The 26095-nt window shown below is 37.1% G+C and overlaps 1 protein-coding gene across 1 annotated transcript in view; it reads left to right on the top strand.

Moving 5' to 3' along the window:
• Positions 1-14968: 14968 nt before the first annotated feature.
• Positions 14969-26095, top strand: part of LOC145689015 (uncharacterized) — a 42642-nt gene continuing 31515 nt past the window's right edge. The window contains exon 1 of the mRNA XM_081763155.1: positions 14969-15001. The gene's annotated coding sequence lies outside the window, so the exon portion shown is untranslated. The remainder of the gene's footprint in view (positions 15002-26095) is intronic.

A 26095-nucleotide genomic window follows, 5' to 3' on the forward strand; every position in this document is an offset into this window, starting at 1 on the left:
CATTAAAGTCTTGGAGGTTTTCCAGTTGGTGGGAATGAAGCCGGTACGTAAAATAAAAGTGAAGAGATGTGGTAATAGTATTAGTAAACAAAGCGGGCTCTCTTTAATGTGGCGGTAGGTAATAAGGTCCATGCCTGGATTGGTGTTACACTTGCGTTCTGTTACTGCTCGAATTTCTGGAACTATAATTGGGATGATAAGTTCGTGATTAGCTGGTAAAATGTGCTCTGGGCTGGGTTGAAGATAAGGAGAGTTAACCTTGAACCTGTATGCAGGATGAACTCGTTCAGATATTTCTGGAGGAAATGGCGTGAAGATGGTTTAGAGATGGTTTGCAAAGCGTCAGCTTTGGCACTATCGGTGCTTAGTGGACGATCACTCTCAATGAGTGGATAAGGTGTTCAAGTAAGTTTCCCAGTTAATGCATTGAATCTTTTCCAGTATTTGGTGGGATGTGAATTGGCGTCCAGTGTGTTGCACGTCTTGATCCAGCTTCGAAGAGTATAGCCAACACTGTAATTGCGAATCATGCGCTGGAGTTGTCGGTGGTGATATGGGACCTCTTCGTTCTTGGTGCTCATGTAATCTGGGTAAAACTCGAGAGCGCCTGATCATGGGAAGCTACTGAGGAGGTAAACGTGGCTGCTATGGATGTAGTTGCGAGGTCGGTATGTTTTCGGCAGAGGCTGTATGAATAGAAGAGGTGATATTATCCAGAGTAGAGGATGATTCATCCACAGTAGTTGGTGGTTCGAGATGTTCGAGCTCACAAATGAGATGATGTTTGTAGTTATCATAGTTAGCTTTGTCAAATCGAGGGACTTCCCTAGGTGAAAAGTTTATAGAACACCGGTTGGGAGAAGAACGTTTTATAATTAACTTGACTGGAACGTGGTCACTGCCAAGAGAGTCTAGGATATCGATATGGCATTTGCCTGACAAAGTAGCAGAGGTGTTAACATCGGGGTGGTATATGAAAGGAGGCGGGATGATTTTGGAAGTTTATGCAGGACGCAAGGGATGCGTGTCGTGAAATTAAGCCTTCTGGCAAGCGGGTCTGCTATGAATGTTCATATCGGCCATTAGGGTGAAATGGCGAAATTTGTTAGCGATATACTAAAGAAAAGAGTAAGAAATTGCATGACCACGGCGAACGGAGATAGTCGTTAAGGTGATGTATAAAGCCTTGAAGTAGACGATTGTGATAAGATATTCCGGTAGGCTGTGAATAGGGGCGTGGAAAGAGCGATAAGGTAACTGAGAGGCAAAACAGATGAACGCCCCGCCATTTGCACGTAGGGCTGGTGTTTGAGTGTCAGCTCGAAGGATCTGGTATCTTGGGAACCTACAAGGCAGGCGTGGGGTGAGATGCGTTTCGTTGAGTAAGAAAGCTGATGCATATTCCTCCAGAAGTTGTTGTTCGAAGAGGGGTTTGTGTTGGGTGAGGGAACTGATATTAAGAGAGATGATAACGATATCCATAATGAAACTGATAACCTTAAACGGATGTTTCCAGACGAGTGGTATGAAAGTGAACTCGGCCTGTGTAGGTGGCATTGAATGTAATATGGAAGATACAGAGGACAGCATACTGTACTTGTTGCAATACATGCGGCCGTAGAAAAGGATGCACGTTTTACAGCGTTAATGTGATGAACTGAGGGAGCTGAGATATTGTAACAGACTAGTTATCAGGTGATATATCGGAGGACGGAGTGGAATCGGTCTGCGGTTCACTTTGAGCACGAAGTGGAGCCACTAAGTGGGATTTATCCGGTGAAGGTGCCGGTCGAGCTTGATATTTAAAGTTGTAAATTGAGGTTGTTCAGGGCAAGCGGAGCACTGCGGCGGACGAGTTAAGTTTGGACATGTGCGTGTGGAATGCAACCCAGCACAGTAGCCACATTTCAGGTTATTCCTGCAGTTGGCGCTGGTGTGCGTGTTATATTCTTTAGAGATTTCACAACGGATTGATACTGGTTGTGCACTGCGGGAGGGCTCAACACGATGCCGTTTAGGGTATACATATGCTCCGTTGTCAAGTAGCTAGTTAATGGTCTTGTGATGAAGATAACACGCGTACCAGCGGACCATATAAGTGGAACCGCGGTCGTTCCGAATGCGGATGCATTGGGGACTTTATGCCCTTCCTCCGTAATTTCTTGAAGAATATCGTCGTTCGTTGGGTCAGGATTTACACCTCGTATTACAACAGAGAAAGTAGGTGTGCGAAGTGGCAGAGACTGCTGTTTGATTCTCCGGTCAGACAGTTTGGTGAGCTAGGCACTTTTGCCAAAATCTCAAAACTGAAATTCTTACGAATTGTCGTAGCCAATTGTGGATTAGAGGATTTGATGATCATCCCATTTCTTATTGCGACAATTATGGTGATCTGAGCTCGCCGATAGTACCTGGTGAGCTGAAGATAGATGTGCTTTTCATTCTGATATTTTATGTCTAAATTTGTAAGAATGAGTAAGTTCGCAGTTTTGGAGTGGTAGATAGCGGCGGATAGTCCTGGTCGTCGATTCTAAGCTCGTCACTATCAGAATCCGAAATGCTATGACGGCGATGTCGTTTCGGAGGTGGTGTATGGTGTTTGCCTATAACTGGAGATTGTGATCGTGATCGTTCGGGACTATTTTCGGTACGACGCGAGTCGCGGTGCCTACGTCTTTCATCTGAATCCACAGAGAATGTGATAGGACGGGCTATGACTGTAGGAAGTCCGACATGTTATCCCCCAGTCGCCATATTGGTTCATACAGTGATGGGGGAGAGGCCCACTGATCGAAATGATAGATGAGCAACAATGAGTGTGATGAGGTTCAAAAGACAATGAACTCTTCGAAAGCGATAACTTTCGCCAATCCTGTAAATGCAGTATGTGTGTTATGCTCTCAGGTACGTATTGCAATACCTGGTCGTCGCAGACACAATAACAAACACAAGACAGACTAGGTTTCTTGGTTAGGTAAGTATGAATAAAACCGCTTTTTCACTTTTTTCCGTAGACGATAACGTCGTCTCTTTGGGAGGGACTTAAGTTTAATTTCAGTGAAAAGTGGAACACATGCACGGGCTATGAGGATTTCCAACAACAACAATAAAGAAGCTCACTTTATTCATACATATATGTGAATTATTATTGTTCTTGTCATCATGACAGGAGTCAAAAGGATAAATACACAGAGTCTGAGTAACATCAAGATGAGACTGCAATAATCACAAGTTTTACATTAGGAATGAAAACAAATAAACAAGAGACGAATATTATAAAATCTGTGTAGTCACAAGGTTATGATGATGAGATGTACTGCATGGACGTCACAAATCACAGGGCAGTGTTAGTAGTCACAAATGAAGTTATCTTCTGTGTTGTGGCTACTCAACACTGATGTTCGACTTTGGGGAGCCCTTGTTAGAATGAGAGTCACTGTGCAAGCGATGGATAAACTTGAATTCTGGTGAATGATATATTTGAAAGAGGTGTTGATCCAGGTGTTCTGGATGTTTCTGACTATAGATTGTAAGTAGATGTTGTAAAGGTGTATAAGCATACTTAGGAGCAGTGGAAACACTGGCATCAATGTGTATGGTTTCCAAGAGGGTGTGATGCTGAGTTGTCCAGTTTTTATCTATGTACAGGGAGCGAAGTTCTTCAAGATGTCCAATGATATGCGGAAAGGTCAGCTTATCGTACAAAAGACGAGTAGGGCTAGGCAAGGTGATGCGGTAGGCAAGGCATAATACATGATGTTCGATGATAAGAAGCCGCTTATAAAATTCATCCCCAGCGCTAATACAGGCAGTGTGACCGTGTGTCAGGCAGGGGCGGGAAACTGCTTTATACTTATTTAACAGTGTGTCAGCGTTTAAGTCCCAGATAGTGCCGACAAGACGCTTCAATAAATTTAAGCGGTTTTGGGCCTTCTCTTTGATAGAAAGAAAGTGAGCTTTCCAGGATAATTTAGCATCAAAGATCACTCCCAGATATTTAGCTGTAGTACTTGCATGGATGGGTACACATTGTACTTGAATATTAAGCAGAAATTGATTACGTCTCACTCGACTTCGTCTCTTATACGGAAGGATATCTAGCGCCTGGGTCAACTTTAGTTGCCACCTACTACACTAGTTGCTGAAAGCATCAATGGTCCGTTGTAAATGGGTATTGATTTAATGCATGGTTTTACAGCAAGAGAGGAATGCTATATCATTCGCAAAGGTGAAAGTGTAAATCGGTTCTGGCATAACAGGTAGATCGCTAACAAGTAGAATAAGGGTAGTTGCGGTGAGTGGGAACACATTTTGCAACGTTCAACTTTCAACTACTGTATCAATAATGGTTTTCGGATTATCAAACTGAAAGTATGGGCATATTAATTTTGGTTTGTACAATTGATAACCATAGGTTCCATTTTCAAGCAATGTAAATACTTGTTCCACAATAAAATGTTTATTAAAAATCAGGGGTAAGTGGGGACAACCCTGTTCCCTCCCAAGTGTTAACGCGGGCCATAAAGAAGGAAAAGTGGAGACAGAGTACTTGTTGTCTACTGTTTATAGGTCCAAGTTTCATGTTTCTACTGCAGTTCTAGCCAGGGATATAGCATATTGAAAATGGTACTGTGGCAAATGTAGAAAAAATAGCGATCAACGTTAAACCGAAAGATTTCATTGCAGGCACTTCCGGTTTAAATACGGAGTTAAGACGGGAGATTGTATTTACTCTTAAAGCGTTTCAAAAGAATAACGTTTCCGTAGCCTCTTATCGTTTTTGCTCTATGTAGATAATTATTGGAACAGGATGTTGTGGTGGCCAGCTTTAGTGTAGAGTTAATAATATAGATTATGTGTATTCTCGGTACACTTATTTGATTGCAGAATATAGCTTATCTCTATCCTTTGCAATTTTTGCTCTATAGTGACCAACATAAAAACCAGAAATGGTTGATTTCGAAAACTTCTGTTTTGGATATCGGCTTCAAAAACAAAACCGATTCCTAAGTATCGACCCTCTTCAATCTGACCAAATTTCATGGTGGTCTCTCAAGTAGTTGTCGAAATTCTTTATCTCCCGGATGGACGGACACACGGGTACGGTAAATTTAGAATAAAAGACTTTTGGTAAATAAAATTCTTCTAAAATACCTCACTCGACCTCACTCTTACACCATCGTTTCAACATCAAGTTCAAGTTCACTCGATCTCATTCTCACATCGTCAATCCAACATCACACTCCCTTGACCTTACATTCACATCATTTCAACATCATGCTCACTCGACCCACACTCACATCATTTGGGACTCGTGCTCACTCAACTTTATACTCACTTCCTAAGTTCTGAACTCATGAGCGCCGACCTCATGAGTTCGGACATCTTTAGTTATAAGTGGGATTCTTTTAGTTTGCCTTTTATTATCAGGTGAATATGGCGGAAACTAGGAACAGTATAATGTAAATTTTTAATGTGAGTATAGTATGCCAAATTCAATTTTTTAATACATTTTTTTTTCAGATACTGCACCTGAAGAGATTTTACATCGGCATCAATAGTAAAGCTCTTCAAAACAGGTTTTATAATGGAGATGTAAGGGGTCATTTCCAGATAATTTTAGGGTAGAAACAGAAATGGTAATGGAAAAGTCGATTTTGGTCCTTCTTTCAAAGTTGCAGGGAGAAAAGCGGGAAAATCCGTGAATAAGCCTGTACTACAAATTATGGAAGTTTTATGAAATGAAGACATAAGCAGCCATTGTGGATAATTTTACGCTGTTGAATAAGAAAATCGCAAAAAAGTAAAATAGAATTAAAAAATAAAGAAATTAAGAAAATGAAAGCAATTTTATTTCTTGTTTTGACGTTACTAAGGTTGAAAAGAGCAAAACCTCGACGATAATGGGGAATTTATTTAGTTTTGCAACTTACATGAAGGAAACCAAATTTGTTCACGAATTCTAGTTTTCATAGCAACACATTCTAGAACAAGCTGATTTTATGCACAAGGTTTGTGTAACTTTACTTGCGGAGAAGTTGAAAATTTACGACAATAGTAGAAAAAGTTAAGTGTTTCTAAACCCACCCATGAGCAAATCTGAATCTTATGCTGCTTCAATGCTGGACTTGGAACTTCCAGCATGTTACCAATTTCTATCCATTCATCATAGTCACAGTATTCGTACTGTTGTTTCAATTGCAGACTGGCAAAAGAAGGTTCATCTTTCACTGTTACCTGTACAATAACCTTGCTGTTGGTTCTGTTAGTTCATTATTCTAGAATTAGACAAACTCACAATTCATAGCACGACTGAGATACAAAAGAATAGGTAATAATATTTGACATTTCGGACCACAGCGACACGTTCTAAGACGAACTGTATAGTAAAATTCTATTGCTTGACACATATTTATGTGTAATATGATCAAATCTTTGTTTTGTGGCCTTCTTTTCTGTATGAGGAGTTCGGATGTCCATTCTTGTGCACGTCATAAGAGTTACTAATAAATTTACGCACCATACACTAGTTTCGTCTGTTTTAGACTTTATTATGATATGGGGCCTAATGTATAGCTCAATTTAAAATTTAATTCAAAGTCTTATATTTCCATTAGCCTGCAGAGCCTAACTGTCGGGCAAAAGATTGTGCATTTTCCCCCATATTCGATCCCCGGTGCAACCTACGTGGATTAGCAAGTAATGGACCCTGGTGTAGAAAAACAAAAATAGTTGCGCTGGGATTTGATTTCCTGACCACAAAAACTTCAACATTTACTACCTGGACAACAATAATCCTGGTCAGTCCTGGAGCAATAATATTTACCGCCAGAGACAAGCATATGGGCCTACTTAAATTTGTTTATTTCGTGTTGTTATAATCGAATATCTCATGATGTTTTAACTTACAGAAAGGTGTTAACAGTGCACCAATATGCTTACTGTAGAAAGGGATTTAGCAAGCTGTTGGTTATAAATTGAAATGGTCATATAACAGTAATATTGGTTAGTCTGCACATATTAAAGACGGCAAGCAAAACGTTGTGTTAAATAATGTGCTTCGTCAGTATAATAGCTAAATGAGAATATTACATTGAAAATGTTACCACTCCTGCCGGATGAATGAAGTGATATCTGTCTTTCAATCTCTGTCACCAGGCTTTCATCAATAGCCAGCACAGTTTCTAAGTTTTTGCTTTTACCTCTATATCTAAGCCGTAGTTTCGAGCAAGGTACACTGGTTGACAACCGTAAGTGAAACAAGGGCGGCGCAAGACTTTATCTTTGGATGAGCTATGATATGATGGGCTATGATATGATATGATATTTTGGGTAGTCACAAAATATTCAATAAACGAAATTTAGTAAAACAGTATATTAGATCTGGAAATGAATGGCGTAAATAATCTTCACCTTTTCCTACTTTGAAAAATGTCACATACGATTGATAGTAGTTCAATTCTTGAAAAAGAGAATCCTTGTTATTAATATTAAATGTGAATTGTTTTCCTTGACCAATGTTTCGTAAAGCTAGTATATCAATATTATGGTTACCACATTCAACACAGTGACACCTAAGTCATACATCACATTTATTTGCACTATTTCATTATGTCTAATATCATTTATCCATATTCTTCAATATCTCTAATAATTTCTTCTTATCCTCTCGACAATCATATTCACTTTTATCTTAATATGTAGGCTATACATACATATGTTGCTTAGAAGTTTAACTACTAATGCCAAGTTTAATATATATTGGAATCCAAAAATTGTAATGAACAAATTTTCAACTTATTGTACTATCTGGTACTACGTAAAACAAGCCTTTATTGCAAAATCCTATAATCAAGATGAACATAATCAAGAAAGATAATATCATGATCATAGTGATTTAAGATGTTAATGATGGATTCTACGTATATTATTACAAGAGGAGAAGGTGAAATGTCTGTCGTAAGACTAATTCCTAATATTGCGCTACGCCATGTGTGCTGTCTGTCTACATCATTTGAAGATGGACCGATGATGCTGAATATAAAAATGCGTTGTCGTTTATTGTGAAAATACAGTCATATTAAATGAAAACAAGTGAGTAGTGTTTCGCAGCATGAAACTAACAAGGAGAAGGCACACTTTGGTAAGTGAACTTCGGGGCCATTTTTTGCGAGGTGGTAGTGCACATTTAAAGAGTTAATATTACAAACTGGGAGAGCGCAATGGACAAAAACAAAAACTTTAAAAACCATCTTAAAGTTTTCTACTCGACGCATATATCGTACGACGCGCAAACTTATCAAGTGACGGCGTTGCAGAGTGAGAAGAATCAGCGACTGAAGTGCAAAGGGTCCTGGGTTCGATTATCGTTCGAGTCAAACTTTTTTCTTGTCTTTTACTTCAACCAATAAAGTAGACATTTGTAACTATAAGTAAAATATTAATTCACCATATGTTAATAAAAAATAAAAGAATAGAAATTTTCAATCACTTGTAAATTCTTTTGATGTTTCACGTTAACTAGGAGCAAAATTTAATATCTTCCGTAAATATTATTGTTACTGCAGTCGTTGTATAAAAAATGTTTTTGAAGCTTCGTGTCTACATCTGTTGACACTGTGAGAATTATAAGGGTAATGAGGGGGAAATCTGATTTCGTTATAGCAACATCCAGTATTAGCAAAGGGGATTTTTCCCCTCAACTCCTTTGTAAATCGCACACTGTTAACAGATGTAGATACGAAGGTCAAGAACATTTATTACACAACGACTGTCGTCAAGAGCGCCGAAAATGGGGGGCACGTCCCCCAAGCTCACGTGGGCCCCATGTATGTTTATGAATATGTATTTTCATATGTATTTTTATTGTTACATGTATTGTTGTATGTATTTTTTATGAATGCCCCCCCCAAGTTTACAGAGAAATCGGAGCCGTTGACTGTCTTAACCATAATACAACTCGTGATATCAGTATGTTTACGGAATAGATTACATTTTCTTGCTAGTTAACATGGAACATTGAAAGATTTTAAAAATGATTTTAAAATTTCTATTGTTTTATTCATTATAAACATATGGTGAATTAATATTTTATTCATAGTTAAAAATGGTTACTTTATTAGTTGAAGCAAAAAGCAAAACAAGGCTCGACTCGAACGGGAATCGAACTCGGGACCCTTTGTATATGAGTTTCACACTTTACTCACTCTATCATGCCGCCACTTGATAAATTTGTGCGTCGAACAATATATGTGGCGTGTAGAAAACTATTGAAGACGGTTTTTCTCCCTTATTTTTGCCCATTGCGTTCTCCCAGTTTTAAATATTCACTCTTTAAAGTGCACTACTTCCTCCTCGCCAAAAATAGCCCGAAGTTCACTTACCATAGTCTGCCTTCTCCTTGTAAGACTTCCAAACTATGCGAATGAATATTCAAAGTTGAAGTAGTGCATCTCTATAACTACTTATTGCGATAGTGTAACAAAAACAAAGATAGACAATGTTCCAAGACGCTGACTCTATCAAAAGCCTTCACTCATTGTCTCTTACTCTTTTTGTTCTATGTCGATAAAGGTTGAGTTAGTTGGTTTTGAGTTTAACGTCCCGTTCAGCAGTGAGCCTATATGAGACGTGGACCTACTGATTAACGTGGAATCCGAACCACATGAGCTCCCGCCGGGAGTCGAACCTGGGTCTCCTACGCCAGCGATAAAGGTTGAGATCAAAAATGGTTTATTTCAACCACTTTCCGTTTGAATAGGCATAAACCGGGAAAGATATAACGTATTCTTGGCAAGCAGAATTAACTTTTTTAAAAATCGAATCTCAGTATATCTTACCGTTTTTGCTCTATACAAATCAGTACTGAAACTGGAAGTAATAGTAAATTTGATCTACTTCCGGTTTTGGTAAGGTGTTGCCGATAGTCATATTATGTTGTCTTTAGATAATAAATCGTTTGTAAATAACCACTTCTAACTATCTAATACAGTTGTTCTGTGGCGATAAACATTGAAACCGCAAGTGCCTAATTTGAACTATTTCCGGTTTGAATAGAGCTTCAACTGAGGAGATGGAACGTATTCTTGGGACACTTAATCGGTTGCTAAAAGTCGCTTCTTAACATTTTTACCTTTTTCGCGATACGGAAATCAGTATTGAAACCGGAAATAAATTGAAGCAAAGCTCCTCTGTACTCGACTTCCCTTGTCTGGATACTCCTTCAAGATACCTAAACTATTCTTATCCAAATTTGACACGGTGGCTCGAAAGTGCGCGAGGGGTATCGTAAGCGGTAACATGTCCCTATCGGGCATACTGTTGCGGAATAATCAACGAAAAAGAGGATTATCATACACTTAACCTTCGAAAAACATTTAGCACGTGAATTCTCATGGTAAAATATGGAAAATATAATTTTAGCATTAGAAATAGGGCGAAGCCCTGTTCATTTTGTTCTGCGAACATATTTTTTCAAAGGGAAGCGAGCGAAGCTCCTCTTTACTTGACTTAGGCCTTTGTTTATCCGGATATTCCTGCGAAATGCCTTAATCACTCCTCTCTCTCTCCATTCAGCATTCGCCAATTCGTCTCAGCAAAACAGTAACTTATCTCGGCATTATATTTGATCAACACCTTACTTGGACTCCTCATCTGAACTACGTGAAAACTAAAGTCTATAACCGTCTCAATCTTCTCAAACGTCTGACTGGCACGACATGGGGACTTACATCACACATCATTCTAAACACATATAAGGTTTTTCTTCGTCCTGTACTTACCTATGGATTCACTGCCTGGATATCAGCACCACCTTCATTCTACTTCAAACTGGCAACCTTCGAGCGCCATGCCTTTCGTATCGCTCATTGTATTTCTCTTCCTAGTCCGACTCGCTACTTGTATTCGCTCATAACCTTTCCTACATTGCTTTATCACATTGAATCTCTCCGCCGAAACTTCATCACCATTCGCTTCCAGCAAGAACAACCATTGCTTTTCGAAACCATGCATTACCTTGCTCTATCATCTGTTCGGCCTCGATATTACCATCTCCCTCTTAATTTACTCTTCACACTCTATTGCTATACCTTACCGCCTAATCATCCAGACTTCGCACTTGTGCAAGATCACCGCCTTCATGTCCATCTACCGCATATCTACCAGTCATATCAAGCACAGTAACTCCTCTGTTATGTAAGAGGGCCTCCTCTGTCTACATTAGCCTAGCGTCGCCCCTAGGCAGAAGATAACCCGCATTTGTCTATATTAACAGTCCCTATGTGTTGTGGCGTGCATCGCACCTCATCTCATACCTCATATTAATTTATACAGATTGCATTATTTCCACAAAATTGTTTTGTATTATTCTAATCATAATTATTGTACTTGTAACTATATAATTTTGTTAATTACCTAACCTATAAAATGATTATAGTCGCAAAGACTATAATGACCCAACATATACAGTAATAAATAAAGAAATATCTCTTAGCCCAACGACTATAACCTTCAATTCCTTCATTCCGTTCCATCCCTTTCCTAAAAGAGGGTGTAGCCCTCTACAGGATAGCTAGCCCTAGGGCTAGCATTTTAAAAAAAATGCCTTAACCGTTCTCAACCAAATTTGACACGGTGATTTGAGAGCGCGCACTGAGTGTCAAATAAGGGGTAGCATGCCATAATTGGACAAACCATTGAGAAGTAATCACCGAAAAACGGGATGCCAATAGACAACCTTGGAAAAGGGTTTGGCGGGTGAATTCTCATTGTAAACAATGGAAAATAGAATCTTCAGCATTAGAAGTATGGTGAAGGCAGTTTCATTTTGTTGTGCGAACAATTTTTCAAGGCTATTATGTTTTTCGCTTATTGCCAAATTCAACTATTTGCATGTCGTGTCATTCACTAAAACAATTGATACACTAAAAATTTCTATGAATAATCAATAAAGGTCGAGTGACTCGCTCCAAATTTGCAATTATTGCATACCTAGTGGTAAATTAGAACCAGGTTTGCTTTTGGTAGGGTGGATAAATATTATATGTTGCCTTGAGACGCTGAATCGTTTGTGATAATCAAAGATATAACCGATTCTTGTTGAGTTGATTGTGAGTTTAACGTTCCTTTCAGCAGCGAGGCTATACGAGACGGGACCTACTGATTAACGTGGAATCCGAACCACATGAGTATCACCGGATCCATCACCGTGTTTGTCATTTGGCGATAAACATCAACTAAACAGATGTAACTAAAATGTTTATGTTCAAATCTATTGGGTTGGCAACTAAGTTCCCGCCGTTTTTGGTGTGAGGCACCCATGCTCCACACTTCTGAACTTTGCTCATCAAGTGAAGATGCTTCTCTACAGTAGTGTAGGAGCAATTCATTGTCTATGCCAGTTCCCTTGTTCTTTGACGCGGATTTTCATGCGAAAGTTGGTTCAATCGCTCTTCATCGAACTCAACTGGACGGCCAGAACGAGGTGCATCTTTGAGGTCAAAATTTCCTTTTTTGAGCTTTGTATACCAATCACGGGCGGCTCTTTCATCTATAGCACCCACTCCATACACAGCACAAATATTGCGAGCACCTTCTGCGGCTTTAGAACCTTGATTGAAGGCAAACAGAAGGAGGTGTCGAAAATGCTCATTCTTCTCAACTTGACATTTCATGTTAATGATCTGTAAATAACAAGAAAATGTATCTTAGTAAGAACGAAACACATATTTAGGTAGAACAATATATTCTCTTTCGAATGATGTACAACTTCGTGCCAAAAGTATTTAATGTCATACAGATATTTCCAATTTAAAAACCGGCGGGAACTTAGTTGCCAACCCAATAAATAAAGTTGCGACTTCCCTATGGTAGTACTTTCATCTGAGTTCTAGAAAATATGTGAAACTTGTTCCATATTGAACTGTTCAAAAGGTAACGGTAACAACTGTCTATAATTTACGTACTGTGTTCATGTTGCTTAAGTACTAAATTATATTGTGCTTGACTTGAGATAAATATTTGTTGGTTACATATAGGAGTAAATAATTTCATCTTTATTAAACTTCCATACTATGCTATGTAAAAGTGTTGGAAGTCTTAAAGAACGGCTATGTTTGACCGTCCGTCAGTCTGTTGATAATTATCAGAGCGAAAACGGAAAGAAATATCGAGAAGCAGATTTTCTCTGCAATGAATTCAAATAATAGACTTAATCTCCTCCATTAGTCCTCTATTCAAATTGAAAATGATTCAAATTAGTCATTTCCGGTTTCAACGTTTATCGCCATAGCACGAAAATGATAACAGATAACGAGAAGCGGTTTTCTGCAAACAACTCAGCGTCTCCGGATAACATATAATGACTATGTACAAAACGCTATCAAAACCGGAAGTAATTCAAATTTACTAAAACTTCCGGTCTCAATGCCGGTTTCAACGTTTATTTCAACAGAACGAAAATGGTAACAGATAGCGAGAAGTACTGTATTTGGAAACGATTCAGCATCTCAAAACAAGATAACATGGCTATCTACAACAATCTACCAAATCAGAAATGGTTAAAATTTACTATTATTTCAGGTTTAATACTGATTTCCGTACAGGAAAAACGGTAAATCCATCAAGATTTCATGCAATCGATTCAGAGTCCGAAGAATATATTTCATCTCCTCCGTTGAAGTAGGCAGGAAGACTTGCAGTGAATGTAGTGTATGTGACTATTAAATATCAGGAGAGACCTTCCCTTTTCCAATAATAATAATAATAATAATAAAGAAAAACACACATAAAAACAAAGAAAAGAAAGATTGACATGAAAGAGGAGAAAAGGTCCAAGAAATTCCTCATGTTTCCAATCTCTTCACGAAAGCTCACTCTCTAACTGAAGTTATTATTATTATTATTACTATTATTATTATTATTATTATTTACAAAATATTCTCCTCGCTGTACGCTCCACGTTAAAGTAGTGTTTAATTAAAAGTTTTAATTGTGTACATTTAACACTTTTTTATGATCTTTACTCCCCTTTCGTTCAATCTTGCTTTTGCTATTTTTAACCATCAGAAGTGCCTGTTCTTAGTAAGGAGTGAAGAGTATGTAACCTGCAAGACAGCAGAGTGTGTGTGGGATGCCTAACTTCAAGAGGTTCTGAGACACTCAAGTACGTTTTGAACTTATAGAACGTGTGAATCCCCAATCATCATTTGAGTTGAAAATCGTAAGAAAGAAGAAGCGTCTTCGTACGTGATTAAATCCTATGAAGATCCACTACAAAATTTGGTTGCTCTAAGTCAGTGCTATTCACCTTTTTTTTTTCGCGTACCCCTAGATACAGTTCGCCATTCAATTGTGTATCCTTACGCTCTTAAAAAAATAAATAAATAAATAAAAGAAATAAATAAATCGAAATTAACTTACTAACCTTAGTAGACATGTTGTGTTGATTGAAAAGAGGACAATAGAGACCCAACAAAATGACAATCAGTCTGCAATCAAAATACTATTTATAGGGGAGAGCTATAAGTTAGGTACCACCCCGGAATTTGCCTGCTGTGAATGGGGAAAACCCAGGAAACACCTCTTTTAAGGTGGCTGGCCTGAAAAAAACGTTTTATAGTTTTTCGACCGAGTGCACCCACCGGAAATCGAACCCGGGACATCTATCGCTACAGAATAAGGGAAGAATACTTAACGTAATGTATTAGTTATTGTATATAATACTAATTCTACCTTTAGTTTGAAGCGGTACAAGTTTAATTTTAATCGATATGACTTCCTCCAATCGCCGTCATTGACGTAGACTAGTAATTCTTTGTGTTGTAATTCTTTGCCAACAACTTCTACTCTACAGTTTGCAACACTACAAAACATGTGATATTGAATGTAAGTTCATTGTACTGGACACACGCAATCCAGGCTTTATTAAGAGTGTCAGAAGTGTCAGAAGTCCTTTTTCAACGAGAATTCAGCGGAAGAACGTAGCAGAAGGGCTGTGTCTGTAAGTATTACATTGTGGATTGAACTTCATTGAGCTAGTTTACATTCTTATTCTTCAATAATAGTAAGAGAATTTCAATATTGGCATGATTATTGTACATTCTAGATAGTAATAGTTACTATTGTAAGTATTTATGTTAAGATTAAAAGTGTGAGCGCATTTTTTAGTAGGGTTGGCATTTGAGCAGTTGGAGAATCGGGAAAATGCCGGTATAAATTGCAGTAGTGGATCGTAGTCTGTACAAGCACCGGTTGCAATTTTGCAGTATCAAAGATATGTAGGTACGCGCAAGTGTTCCCGTCCCCCAGCATTCTTGAGTCTTATCCAAAAAATATTCAGGACATATGAAGAGGAAAGTCTTTGAAGCTCTATTCGTATATTATTGATTAAATTATTTCTCTAATATTGATTTAATATATAAACTATTTCCTTTTTTTTTCAAACAACCACTATGAATGTACGTCTATACACTATTTATATACAAAATCTCTACACTCGTGTTATTGAACACGAGAGAAATCGAATATATAGTATGTGCTGTAAGCCATGAATGATGGCGTTAATCCAAAAAGAAGAAAAAAGCAAGAAAATTGCATGCACGCAGTTAAAAAAAATATTTAATTATATAAACTATGCATTATTTTAGAATGGAATGTCTTTCTTCGATCTTTTGGGCTTCAAATTTTTCTGACTTTAATGAAATCTGAAATGCTGTTCGCCAAGTTTCTCGGAATAGAAAGCATCGCTACCGGAAATATTTTCCGCTTTATTTTCTTTAGGGTCCAGAAACACCTCTCTCCTCCGACAATATGCATTTTCCTAGCATTTCTTTGCATAAATATACGGTTCACAAAGTCCATTTTCAGAAACCACGTATTTTTGTCTGTAAAGAAGCATGAAATCTAAGATGTTTTCCTTCGAAAATGAAAAAAATAATAGTTTAACATTTCAGCAAATTAGGCTAAAGAAGACAGACGAGCATTGGAAGTGAATGATTTGATATTAATTTATTCTCTCCGCCGGAAATCGAACACGGAATCATATGCACGAAAGACACATAGCTAGGAATTAGACCAATAGTAATACATTTTCTTCTTCGAGAGTTGATCGACCCCCCCCCCAGAATAGGATTTTTTAAAAATAAAACTTATCCCAAGAATTTTCACCTTTGTATTATAATTGTTAAATAAAATCTATTGATTTCGAACGACCGCCCCCCCCAAACTCTCAGCCTGGATCCGTCCCTACTACCACCAGACTTATATTTGTTCTTTGCGAGTTTGTTTTGTGAATAACTTCTTTCTTCCAAGCGTCTGTATCTCCCTCACCCTATCAATTGAGTCAAGCGCTGCTAAGCGGAGGAATTCGTAACTATTACAGAAGCTGAACAGTTGCGGAAGAAAGTGCAACCGCAGGAGAGCAATACGGAAAGATAGGAGCGATGCAAGAATAAATCCACTTCCCCATGTTAAGAGATAGGAGCTCGCTGCCATATGTTCAATGTTACTGCTTCCAGTGGCAACGTTCGCAACCACTGGAAATCTAAATCTCTCTCTTTCTTTCCGTTTTTTAATTGACTTTTTTCAGAAATGCATCAATACTGTTTTGCGCTCAAGAGCAAACGTTTAATTTTTACTGATACACTACTTTAATACTTAAAAATATTTTTAGTATTAAAAACAATATCCGGTTGCACAACCATGCAACATATAGTACCAGCCGCCTCTGATATATTGTATTTGGTCTAGGAATTAATTCGTGCGGGTGGACAAGAGATGGCGCAACGAACGGAGCGTCCCACAGTTCCGTGTATCCACACATGTGTTGCAAACCCCTGTCATCGCGTATCGTTCGTAGTATAGGGCAGTGGATTAAAGCGTCAACAACACCAGTTTGTAGTTAAGTGAACATGGCGCAATTTGTGCCTGATAAAGTGTTTTTGCGGGGTGTCCTGCTGCATTACTTTAACATGCAGAAAAGTGCGACTGAAAGTCGTCGTATTTTGGTGGAAGTGTATGGTGACCCTGCTCTAGCTGAGCGAACGTGTCAGAAGTGGTTTGCACGGTTTAGAAGTGGTGATTTCGGCTTGGCAGACCAAGAGCGAGCTGGACAGCCAAAAAAATTTCAAGACGAAGAATTGACAGCATTGCTCGAGCAGGATTCGTGTCAAACGCAGGAACAACTTGCAGCAGCATTAGGCGTTGATCAAACAACAGTCTCCAAACGCTTGAAAGCCATGGGAATGATTCAAAAGATGTCACATTGGGTTCCACATGAATTGAAAGACAGAGACGTTGAAAGACGAAAAACCATTTGCGAATTGCTGCTTCAACGACAGAGCAGAAAGGGGTTTCTGCATCGAATTATTACGGGTGATGAGAAGTGGATCCATTACGAGAACCCTAAACGAAAAAAGGCCTGGGTGAAACCAGGTGAACCAGGTCCATCACAACCAAAACGAGATATTCACTGTGCAAAGGTTATGCTGTGCATATGGTGGGATATGAAAGGTGTGGTGTACTATGAGCTGCTGCAACCGGGTGAAACTATGAATGGAGAACGTTATCGACGACAATTAATGCGTTTGAAGCAAGCTCTGGCCAGAACACGACCAGAATGGGAGAACAGACATGATAAACTTATTGTTCAACATGATAACGCTCGCCCACATGTCGCAAAACCGGTCAAAACCTATTTAGAAAATGTCGGATGGGAAGTTTTACCCCACCCGCCGTATTCACCAGACGTTGCTCCTTCGGACTACTACTTGTTCGATTGCATGAGCAACGATTTGATTGGACAGCGGTTTACTTCTTCAGAAGATATCGAAACATGGGTCTCTGACTGGATCGCTTCCAAGGATGAGGACTTCTTTCGCCACGGAATCCGTACATTGCCTGACAAATGGGCGAAAGTGGTGGCTAGCGATGGACAATATTTTTCTTAAGGTATTTATGTATTTTGTGTTTGTACTACAGCTTCAATGTGTGCGTACCAACCGCACGAATTAATTCCTAGACCAAAATATAATGACATAAGTAATATGTTAAGATTTGACAAACTGATTACTCGTTAACCACCGGTCTTGCGCCATCACGCCTGTGTAAGGAATGTGCAAGGAAGTTTTTGGTTTCGTGTAGGCCTACTGTATATGTACAGAATGTAACATAGGGCTAATGGCTCTGATAATTTATTTAATCTCTATCCGAATACAGTAGCCTACCGTTGGAGTAGGATAGAGTTGTAACACGTGACTTCCAAATACGAAACAAGATTTTTTTCTGTTCTCTCGGGACTTCCAAAATGAAAAGCTAAAAGAGCAATACCAAAAGAAAAAAGTTTATTTTCAAATAAATTAACGATTTCAGTAAGGATAGTAACTTCATAGTGAAGCAATACTGCAAAATAAAAATGCGATACGAAACAAGAAGCTGGAAACATAATAAAACACATTGAACATATAGTTACATTACAATAAAATTTAATTATAGTCTTTTGTAGTTATAAAAAGAATTGTGCCGAAATACTGTCATTAGCTCCTTAATTATTTAAAATGATTTATTTAAACGTTCATTACTAAAATCATACTTGCTTGAAGGCCCTGTTTATTCAATAAATCAGGTTTACTAATTTCCTATGAAAGTCTCTACGATATTTCCTAAATTTGAAACAGGGAACAAAATAATAAACGTCTCATCGGTCCAGAAGCGTAATTTCAGATTTTGCAATGGGACCAAGATAGTTCACTGACATAATACTTTCACTTTTTTTATTAGTATATTAACATATAATTTGTTAAAAAGCATGGATATCAAACTCAAGTGAGAGCAATTTCTCCCTGCTATCCCCAAATGACATCGATCTACTGGAAGATATACAACTGAAATTTCTGTGTAGACACAGTGTGTGGGCAATAGCGAGAAGTGTAGTTGTAGTAAAAGATTTTCTAAATTGTTTATCAATGAACGACAATTCATCGTTGTGGTAATGTAAATTTTATAAAGATTATACATGTTCTATAGCAAAATAGGGACAAAAAGTGTTATTCTTTTTAAACAAAGAAAAACAGGACAATACGTACTTTGTGTTTTCAAAAAGGTTCAATCCTTATTAGTCGTTGTCGTAGAATAGGTCAATTTTGACACACATGATGTATCATTGGAATTATAAGAATGGGAGCAAGAAAGAAAAACAATTGCAACCAATTAGCAATTAAAAATTTGCATTAGAACTTGAAATTATTGAAAATATACTTTAACCAAGCTTGTTCTTAGATACGACTGTATTAAAGGTCACAGTATTGTATTTTCTGGGGAGAAGGGTAAAATATTAGTATAAGAATTAAGAGATTACAGGCTATGCAATAGGAATGGCCATCCCTGTTTCACATTAAATAATACCCTTCCTGAAAGTTTTCCTTGAGTTTGATATTACTTTTTAAATTCATTTTGGAAGGGCCTATTTAGTTGCTTTAAAAAGAGGTGCCTTAAAAAGTACTTTACAATTTTTATATAAATTTATTAAGAGTATTTACAGAACTGGTGTCATTTTGTAGCAAAATAGATCACTTTTTTCTTTGAAGAAAAACTTCGCAGGGTTGATTATGTAAAACTACAGTATTAACAAAGCTTTCCCTCACTTGATCTAGGACAGGGGGCGCGGTGGCTTAGTGGTAGAGCGTTCACCTCCGGTGCTTGGGGTCTCTGGTTCGATCCCAGCTCGCGTCGCGCCGTGTGGTCTTTGTGGTGGACAAATACCGTGCTCGCGGGTTTCCGTTTCCCGTTTCCTCCCACTTTCTTCATTCCACCATTTCACTCATCTCTCTTCATCATCGTCTCCTTTAGCCTAACCGGGATAACAATGGGACGTAAAACTTAGAGATTTCATTTCATTTTTTGATCTAGGACATCGTCAAAAGACAGGGACTTCCAGAGGATTTCTTATGTTTTACTGCATAGCCGGTTTTAACAAAATACTTATGCCATTTAAATGGTAGTCCGTGGGTTTTCTTGGGGCATTCCCGCCTCCTCCCACATTCTCATTCCACCAATTCTTCCATAACCATTCATTTGCCTTAATCATCCGTCTCCCTTAATCGAAAGGGCGTAAGCGTGGGACGTTACCCTGACATATTCCCATTTAAATAGTAGGCCAACTCTAGGATCTTTGCTATACTCGGTACGAAAATTCCGTTGCACAATATTGTCGCAGGCTTTGATCCATGAAAGCACACATAGGATAGCAGCCATCTTTGTTATAACTGTCGCTAGTGCTTGTTTTGACACTATTCGTTACCACTACGTATATTATGTGAGTGAAAACTTGATCTAGTATTTTGTTACAAAACGACATCAAAACCAGGTCTGTAAGAACTCTTAATAAATTTATATAAATTACAAAGTTCTAAAGACTTTTTAAAAAATACCTCGTATAGAGAAGGCATTGTTGAATGTTGAAATTCAACCCTTCAGCACTGAGGCTATATGGAACTTCGATATACATCTTAACGTGGGATTCAAACCACATGAACTCTTGTTGATAATCTAACCTGGGTCTCTAGGAAAAAAATTCTCTGTAATTAAAGAAAGAATGAACAGGCTTTGACAGAATGCCACGCAACAAAGTTCTCCTTACTTCATAAATTTGATTTTAAAGTTGAGTGTTTTTTTTTTTTTTTTGTTCCATGATAACTTACTAAAATGTATCTTCATTTTTATTTCGTTCCAACGTAGCCCTATGGGATAGTTTATGTTTCGTGGGGTTAACAACAATGTACACTTCAATATATAATTGCGTGCAGGAATTTTTAGCAGCAATGCATTTGAAGTAATAGAAGAGGAAGTCATAGGGAAAAAATAATGAGATTACCGAACATAGCTCACAAATCGCTGTTTTAAAATACCCAGCTTCTATTTTGTTACTTAATGTAATGATACTTTTAAAACAAAATGTACCTTGACAAATGCAGAAAAGTTGGTTGCAGTCAGTGGCGGCTCGTGGAATAAAAAGTACCAAGCCTCATGCCTTATAATTACTACTACTACCACTACTAAAATATTAATATAGTTATTATTTAATTATTAAGTGACTTGCTTAAAAAAGTCGAAATTACCATCAGAAAAACTTATCATACTAACACATTAGGTATAATCGTAGGGCAACAACGTAACATAAAACATTTTCTGTAATAAATGGTACTCAATTAATCTGTATATATACTCTGCTCTTCTATGCTTAAGGGTGGAGAATTTCCTGATCATTTTTGGTTGAATTTCTTTATTGTGGTAATATAGTCTTTGTGTCTAGACAACATTGTTAGTGCATTGAGTTTGTCTTGGATCATCAAATTCCTTAGACAAGTCTTCACCCTTTTTAATGTACTGAAACAACGTTCTGATTCTGCTGTAGCTACTGGTGTTGTTAACACTATGTCCACCAGTTTTGACACCTCAGAAAATATATCAGTTAATTCGTTGTTACGCACTAGTGTTATTAATTGCGTAAAGAATATGATTGCTGTATGCGGCCGATAGTTCGGATTTGAGCTTTTCTTTGCTCAGCATCGGATAGGAACGGGATATAACTGTTAAGTCATTCTCCGGGAAGGAATGTTTGAAAGTGGAAAAGTTTTCTGAATTCACTATTGAAAACGCGCGTAATACTTTCTAACTACACGCTTACTTTATTCATTTTCATACAATCATACGAAAACACGAAGGGGGGGGGGGATAGCACAAACGACACTAAGAAGATGCACATTTAAACTGAGGATTGGACACGCGGTTGATTTTGCTCCCTTCAGCAGAAGTTAGACAAGAGAGCAAGGTCAAGGAACAAAATAAGTGAAACTGCTTAATCAACAACCTCTACAGATAAGCGAATTTTGGCAACAAGCAAGATTCAAACCTTTTCGTTCGGAAGAGGTCGGATGCATTCGTGTGACGCGGGCCTACGATTCTTGGTCTATGCCAAATACATTCAAGCTCCGTTTTCACAATGTTCGCCACATGAGTCAATGCAAGAGGATACTAAGTCCACACTGAAACAGCTCAGGTTCTTTTCCCCTTTGTTTTGTACTGACCGAGTGAATAGCGTGGCCATAAGCGTAAGTAGTACATGAAAAAACTGATTTGAAGGAGTCAGAACTACAGTTTTTGGTTCAGAGGGAAGTTGTAGCAACTAGTAGGATAACTTAAAATACATACATTTTTCTATGTTAATTCAAAAACGATGGAAGGGCCGGGCCCATCCGGCACCTTAGACGGAAAGCCTCTAGTTGCAGGTAAGAAAAGTGACCCTTCCGGACACATTTTTTTAAAAAGAAACAAGTAGAGTAGTTAAAGTTAAAGGTGAAACTTGGTTCAAAGTAAAACACACACTTTTTCGGCCACAAATATCGTTTAAAATAAAAAAAAATAATAAAAATAAAAATAAATTAAAAAAACAGGAGGGTTGTCAAGACGTTCGTTTTCTATCCGTACAACTGAAGGGAAGCTTTGTGGTTGTTTCGATAGCCATACGTATTGTTTCTTTTTGTGGGGATTCAATTCGAACCTGATTCGAATCTCTTTGGTAGTTTCTTATCACATTCTTATTCCACAAACTCTTCTATCATAATTCATTTGCCTTAATCATCTATATCCATAATTGTGGGACGTTAAACTGTACCATCTCATTTCAAACACAACATTTTCAAATGGTTATTAACATTTTTGTTTTTTTTTTCACAGCAATATTTGTCGTTTGACTGTCCGCGGAAAACTTACAGGTACTAATGATCCAAAACATAAAGTCATTTATTATTATTATTATTATTATTATTATTATTATTATTATTCCTTTTTAACAATAAATAATTCAACATTATGAAAATCCAAATAATAACGCCACGTCTCATATAGCATCAGTTCTGAAAGGACTTTAATTTTTTTGTTGGTTCGAAAATATTAACATGTTCCAAAACTGTGTATTGTCTTACTTAGAGAGAAATAATTTTGGTAATTCAACTTCCAATAATACGTGATATTGTAAATAATTGAAAGAACTAAAAAATCTTCAGAGTTTTCTTTTAAAATGATTAGTTCGTTAGTTCGCTATAAGGGTATTAATACTTTAATACATTTTAATTTGTATCAATACACAAGGAGATATTTTTTAATGAATAATTTAAACGAACCTTTTAAATAGTAATATCAGTAATTTTAAATAGTCAGTAGTTCCCTAACACTAAACATTTTACTTACATTAATATATATATATATATATATATATATATATATATATATATATATATATATATATATATATATATATATATATATATATATATATATATATATATATATATATACAAACACAGATTCTTATTACAATCCTAAAGTCAGCTCCTGTTCTCCTTCCTTCTTCTCCCCCTTTATACATCTGCCATCCAGATTGTCCTCTTTTCATATGATCCCCTCTAACGGTATTTCCTGAATCGACACTTCCTCAACTTCATAAATTGTATAATCTCTTATGAGTTTTTCTACTGCAAATAAAAAAAAGTTCCCCATTGTTGCATTGCACGCACATATAACATTTGTCATGTTCACTGTTGAAAAAGCACGTTTCCGATTGAAATAAAAACTATATATTTTTTCTGCTATTAACACAACTCTCTCCTCTATGTAATGCTTAAAATCACATCCTTCAAAGACTTAAAATATTTGTCCTTCCATTAGTGTTGTAAAAAAAAGTTTTTTTTGTGAAGTTTTTATTCAATTAAAAACATCGTACCTTTTCATGTTTTTTTACAAATGTCTGTTTTTTTTTCTGGCAACTATTATTTATTGATTTATGTTGCAGATTATTGAAATAATCAACAGAACTTGAGTCGAAGCTCCCGTAACTAACAAATCGTTTGTTTCTTTGTATCTATAAGAGTAAAATTATATGATTATTCCTTGCGGACCCAGGTCATTTCTGGTGTTTTCCTACATTTTCAGTTAGTGACTTATTGCTCGAAAACAGTTTATTCGATTCATATAGTACGTATGTATTACGGTAAACAAAAAAGTAGACAAAAACTAGAAAAATCAAGGGTTAGAACCTAAATACGAATTTTTCATGCGCGCCCTAATTACCCCATTGTAACGATCTGTACCCGCGTTTGTTCAGTAAGAACAAATGTTCGACTGGCGTAAGTTGACTTGCACTCGGACGTGTAGGTACGGTTTTATAAACAAAAATTTCGAATTTTTTGCCCAAATTTAGGGAAATTTTAATTTCCCTAATTGGCAACACTGTGCGCAGGCCAGTCCAATTGATGTCAACAATTAGGTGTCCATTTGAGGTATCTACCTGGCGAGTATTAAGGAGGTCTCTCTACAACGAAGGAAGCTACAGCGAAAAAAAAAGAAGTAAACACAAAATTCAAAAATTCTCTAATTCTTGACTGGGGTGAAATTTGAGAAGGAAATTCGACACCAGAAGAAAAATAAATTAATATGATAAACTGTGGTTTAACCATATTTGGCCAAAATAATATCCCGATATCTTAATTAGTGTCCACACAAGACTGGATTAAAAAAGTGACACACCCGTGTGTGCCACTTTGGCCATCTGGGTCCGAAAGGGTTACGAGTGTACATTTGATTACATTTTTTTTTTACTACTAACCCGTGTTGTTGTTGTAGTTACAGTCTCGACAAATAATAATATTGTTGTTGTAAACAATAAGTTTATAACGAAAATTTCCTCTCAGTCTTACATCTTACTTCCAAAACTGTTGGTGATAAATGCAGGGTGTTTCAAAATGAATGTCGGGGTTTAAGTCTTCTTAGTACTTATTACATTTTACGTACAATTATAAACAGTACATCAAGTAAAAGAGCATCTCAAACAGTCTTTGCTATAAGTGTTCGATGTGAGATTAATTCGTCACACGGCACACATCTAGTCGAGAGGCGAGAAAGACCCATAAACTTTCCGTCATATGGCACAAAACACATTCAATTTAGGGGAGTCTCGTTTCAACTGTACCATCTCCTGAGGATTTGCTGACAGCCAGATGCAAACATTATAATTGTTCACATTAGCTCTTAGGTGAAATGTCGATTTATTACTGAAGACGACACGATCCAGAAAATCTTCATTGTTATGCAGCAATATTTCATTTGCGAAATTAGCACGTAAAACCGTAGTATGTAGGCTTTAGACCTTGCAGCAACTGCAAACGATAAGGACGTAGTTCCAAGCGTCTCCTTAATATTCTTCACATAGACAGTTGTACTGTAACTACAGATTCAGTCTTTATTAAAACACAAAAAGATTTCTGCTCTCTAGTCTCCATCTTTGCTACTTGCTCTTTCTAACGGCAGATAGAAGAAACAATGCATGTGCATGCGTGCGTACAAAACTGTTTGATTTGCTCTTTCATTTCATATAATATTTATAATTGTAAGTTAATTGTAATAGATACTACAATGTTTCCAAACTTTAATATTAATTTTGAAACACCCTGCATTACTGCAAATTGTGTCATCCTATATTCATGTCTTGTATATACATATCATCAGAGCCGGCCCTAGGCAATTTGTCTCCCCGTGCAATGGCATAATTTTCCGCCTCCCCCTTTCTTCAGAAAGAATAAATCTTAAAAGTCATGATTTTAAGTATGTTACTCCAGCATGAACAACGAAGGGAGGGTAAGTGCAGTTGCACTCAGAAAGGCTTAAATACTTACTAAACATACAATTCCGTTGATTCTGTTTTTTCTTTAAATATTAATTTATTATGTTAGTGAAAGATAAAGCAAACACACCTACAGAGGAAAGATGATAATCCTTTTATATAATTCAATAATGAGCTTCAATCTCAATGTATCAGTTTGCAATTCCAGTGCAACTAGCTCTTTTATCTTTATTTTTTATTTTTTTCTACATCTGTTAACATTTGTTTTTTTTCAAAAAAAACTTGTTTCTATCTTCAATGATAAGGAACTTGTTTCTGACAAAAACAGGACTAGTTGTCATATCAAAACTGTGATAACTAACTAAATGGAACAGATATTCGCTTCTATTCGAGAATTGAATTCTTGCATTTGACAACAACCAA

Source organism: Thermobia domestica, chromosome 7 (assembly GCF_964235325.1).
Source record: "Thermobia domestica chromosome 7, izTheDome1.hap1.1, whole genome shotgun sequence".
Taxonomy (NCBI): Eukaryota; Metazoa; Arthropoda; class Insecta; order Zygentoma; family Lepismatidae; genus Thermobia; species Thermobia domestica.